The 5,000-nt window shown below is 35.8% G+C and overlaps 1 protein-coding gene across 2 annotated transcripts in view; it reads right to left on the bottom strand.

The window, feature by feature from the left end:
• LOC138002546 (TBC1 domain family member 7-like) overlaps positions 1 to 5,000 on the bottom strand; it is a 44,011-nt gene that overhangs the window by 27,832 nt on the left and 11,179 nt on the right. The gene's annotated exons all lie outside the window — the stretch shown is intronic.

The raw sequence follows: 5,000 nt of genomic DNA, 5'->3' as shown, positions 1-5,000 counted from the left end.
GTTAAAATAATGTTTGGGAGAACAGAAGTGTAGGTACAGATGTATATAGATATCTATAGATTCAGGTTTGTTACTGTTTTTCAAATCTTTTTTTTTTTAGACTATTGTTTTTTGGAAGCATTAATGATGTAATTTTGGCTTTAGGGGACTGTCATGTGTTGTTGGATCAAGGAAATTCTGTTTTGAGTCAAGTATGGTTGACAGTGGATAGTTGTTCCTGAAAAGGCTGAAAGGAAGCTTTATTGCCTTGGACTTTTTTTGGTTACACCCCACATGTTTGTTCTTTTCTTAGATGGAAAAATTTATAATTAATATACTATGTGATTTGGAGCTGCAGTTAGAAACAGTGTCCCATGCATAAGGTCTCATTGGGTTTGATGGCAGTAAAATAATTTTGGTAAAAAATATGTTTAAAGTTTTTATCATAACTTCTCACCTTGGTCCTGCTCGACTTCAAACATGCTCTACCATTTTGTACAAGGAACTTGTCAATCAACCGTTACCTTTTGGTGTATTTGCAATATGATCTTTCGATAGCAATTGATTTATTTTCCCTATCCCTTATGTGTAGATATCCTATGTTTGTCACATAGTTAGTTTTAAGCTTTTATTTCCTGTAGTGTATCTTTATTATAGTTAGCACATGACCCCACAAGTATGTATATTATTGCTTCAATATTGATTGTGTTTGAATAAAGGATATTGTTGTCTTGTCTTGTAGGTAATGCAAAACAGCCTCAGTTGTATTTGCATTATTTCTGAATGTTACTTTTAAAGGGCAAACCATTAAGAAGTGTACATAGTTTGCAGGAGTTCAGGAAAGATATTCAAAATATTCATTCATTTGAAGTTCCTGAAGCAGATAAATCTTGAAGAGTTTATGTAACCATATCTGGAATATATGGCATTTCTATTTGGGAATGTTTAAGTCCACAGAATTCATTTTTTTTATGTTGAGAAGTACTGTAAGACTGTTGACTATTCATGGGGTTCCCCATTGACGAGTAAAATCGTCTGGTGTTAGACAAAGCAAAATACTCTGGCTTTATAGACAGAGTAAAATACTAAGCATGGACGGTTTTAGGGATGAAAGGGTTAACTAAAGTGCGATCATTACTTTGACTATCTTTTTCTTCATATGAAACAAAACAAAGTGATTAATCATCACCTCCACCATTGCTATACAACTGCTTTGGCCTTTGGAACAAAGTATCAAAGTTGACGCTGGTGGCTCAAGGAGTAAACGTTGCAAAAAAGGTAGCTTAAAAATACTTTTATGGTATCTGAGTATAATTGTATCTAGAACAAATTTGCATCATATCATTAAAGTCATTAAATCAATGAAAATCCAAACATGAGGATGCAGTTTGCTCAGGAGGGGGTCTTCTTTTTTTAAAAACAACCCTTAAAGGTAACAGAATCTTGTTTTGTGGATGTAGGGTAAAGAAATCTGACTCCTTTGAGGAACCAGTTCTAAATTGACAAATGACTGGCATTTTATGATTCATGAGTAAAAGCTATTTGCTTGCTTACCAAATTGTTCTACAGTTCCATTCATTTTTCAGATTGATAGCCTTAAATGTACTGCAGCAACTCTTCCAGCGGTTTGGTCTCAGTATCATAAGCAGTACAAATCCACAAATTTTTCTCCAAAAAGGAACAACAAGAACCCCTGTCATTTTCATAAGGGAATTTCCCTTGGGGGAGTTTGTTCACTTCACCACCATTGTTTAACACTATCCAGGGACTAAAGCAAGGACAAAGTGATTATAGCTTAAATAAATTAGACCACTTTTTTACTTCTTACACTTACTGCATTCAACTTTAGTTTATTCATCCTTTGAAATGGTAGGAATGATTACTATTATTTACAGCAATTGCTAAAAATTCATTGCATCTAATGTTGAAATAGTTTTTACATATGAGTCTTAAGTATTTATGAGTCAATATGAGTTAGTGCAGTTACCCTAGCCCATAACATGAAAGCTAAAATTTCAGATAGTGCTCAGGCCTAATCACTGAAATGAGGGCTTAGGCTTGATCAATAAATTATTGCTATATTGACTGTGAGTCTCATTGACCCATGACTCATTGACTAATTGACTCATAAATCATGGAACCTCTTTACATATGGAAAGGTAACAGGAGTTATTTCTGTGAAGTCTTATCCAGAAAACTGCAACATGGGATTAGCATGCCCCTTTCAAATGTAGCTTTGTATGCTTTTGCTCAATGTCTTTGAACGATTATTACAGAAATATGAAGTTATGTTTTTTTTAAAAGTTAAATCTAATGCAAGGGGATTAAAATTATTGAATCAGCTGTGTTGCAACCAGAGTCTGCAAAGAGAGGTTAAATAATTTGTTGTACTGGAAGTACTTAGTAGGCCGGCGTGAAATTTGTGAAAAGTTTTGGAGGGTGGCACTGAATCACCTTTAACTAGTTTTCTAAACTTTGAAGATACCTAATTTTATATCCTCCTGCTGTTTTATTGCTAGAAGATAAAATAAATCCCTGATTAAGTATTTTTGTTGTCAATGTGGTGAAAGCATATTATTAGCAGTAGTAATATTCTCCCTGCTAGTAAGCTGGATTTCTGAATCAAATTCTGAACTTAGAATGTTGTTGTTTTGGCTATTCAGAGTTAACCTAATCTATGTTTAATTCTATAATTTGGAGGGAAGCAAACAATTGGCATTTTGCTTGGAACAACTATAACAATATATAATTGCAACTACCGGTAAAAGGTTTCCTTCTAGTGTACCCAGTATGAGGTGCTATGACATGGTTATTATTACTGCTAAATTCACTTTAAAATTTATTTTTGAACGACTGAAATACATGTCTAAATTTTCCCCTCGGTCTTAATAAATTTTCCTCTATGGACCACTTCAACGGCAATTTTAACAACTTAATTTTGAAAAAAAAAACGAAAATCTTAACATTTTCTGTTAGATGCGAGCCCTCGCGGAAACATCGTGTAACTATTTAGTTGGAAGAGAAACCATTTGGAAATTTAGTGGTATCTTTTTTGTTCCACTTTTTAAAAGATAAACGCATGAATTGAAATCAAGATGGTAATCCATTAGCTGGAAAGCTCCACAAATGAATTTCCACTCGAACACTGTCACAGCAACCGAGATTCGCGTTGGCCTTGAAATATTTAAAGAAATTTCCCTCGTAGCACTGTTGCCTTAAAAGAGAATCTCGCTGGCATAGAAACGCACTATGCAGTCAAACATTCGTCCGTTTTACTGGCCTGAAAAGGGGTCTTTTTTTGTCGACGGAGATCTAATACACACCGAATGGCAGCCATGTTTGATTTGAGGTATTGAAGTCACGTGACAAGGCCTCGACCAATCAGACATTTTTCGCCAGTGAATGAACAGAGTGGTTAGACGGATTCAACACCATTCAACATTTTCGAGAACATTTAGGAACAGTTGAATCGATGTTAAATAAAAGTTTAAACTGATATAAACTTGATTCAACACGCTTTCAACGATGTTAGACGACCAGTTCACACGCACCGAACATTTGGTTCAACAAAGTGTTGAATGCATGTTGAAGCAAATGTTGAACCCGTTTAAATGGGCCTTTACGATGATGAAAAGTTATATTTTGAGGTGACCTTTTCGTTGACGTCGCCGTCGTAAATCTTGAAGTCCCTACTTGAGAGTTTAAGAAAGCACGATGGCTACGGGCGCGAAAACGTCACTTCAAACTTCGACTTTCCGCATTTTAAAAATTTTGCAATTAATACATCTTGTTAACGTTGTACAATATGGCTGAGGTATTGGTACGGACGGATTTGAAGTAAAAATAGAGAGTAAAAGATTCACTGTTGTATGGCTACGTTGTTGTCAAAACATTAAATCTGGTCATTTCAAGATGCTGTTTTGACGAGTATCGGAGAGAAATGTACAAAAGTGCGTGCCGAACGAGCAGCACGATCATTTTCCCTCCACACGTATCCGGATATTTTTGAATCCGCCAATTGAATTTTTCTTTCCAGATTCACAAAAATTCCCATCCACACGTAGCGTATTCAAATCTAATTTGCCCGTCTACACGTATCCGGGGCGCATCCCTTTTGTATGGAAAAACCGGGAAGAATTTCCCCTTAATAAAGGAACAGAACAAATTTCTTCAATCAAAATGTCGAACGGGACGAGTGCGTTCCTTTTGATACATTGCTTTCTTTTTTTCACAAGAGAATGGACACAATCATTTAGAATAACAAACATACCGGTAGCTGCCGGATTTTCGACCATTACTTCGTAAGTAGTAATTCTAAACTGCAGTCGTTGTGCAGCAACGAGCTATAAAAGCATCCGCGTGAATCGATTGAAACCCGCACGATTCATTTGGGCAGCGAAGGCACCAAGGCCCGTGGGGTCCGCCATGTTTTTTTCTTTTTTCAAAGAGCATGGTACTAGTGGGACAAAGCAAATGGAACAAGATTTTTCGATCATTCCGGGAAAACCGAGAAAAGAGGAATACCTTTTTTCCCCGAAACATTTTCAGTGGAAAAGTCTGTTCCGTTTAATTGACTACCGGATCAATCGGATTTTCCGCACAAAATGAAAGGGCAATACAATACAATTTCTTTTCGCAGAATTTGCATATAAATAGTAAAGTGTAGTGCACAGCGGAGAAACAGGTTATTGTTCTTGCCATCCGTTACATGGCCACCATGATGTTACATGCAAACCAACTATCTGAGCCACACTAATTTTCAAATATTATTTAAACAAATTGGATTGCAAACATTATTTCCTCTGGTTTAAAGTTATTCTTTAGAAGGCGTGAAGGTTCCCAATAAGGTGATTCCTTAGTAATAGAATTTGTCGTAAGATTTTTTTAAAACTTTTCTCGATTGTTCCCTATATTATGGTGACTCGAAATGTGCAATTAAAAAAGTAGGTCACCAAGCTCGTTTGAGAGACATAACTTGCTCAAGTTACTCATTTAATCATTGCGCCTTCATCTATCAAGGA

This window comes from Montipora foliosa, chromosome 1, assembly GCF_036669935.1.
Source record: "Montipora foliosa isolate CH-2021 chromosome 1, ASM3666993v2, whole genome shotgun sequence".
Taxonomy (NCBI): Eukaryota; Metazoa; Cnidaria; class Anthozoa; order Scleractinia; family Acroporidae; genus Montipora; species Montipora foliosa.
Note: the sequence above shows the minus strand (reverse complement) of the source record. Positions and strands in the feature narration are given on the sequence as shown.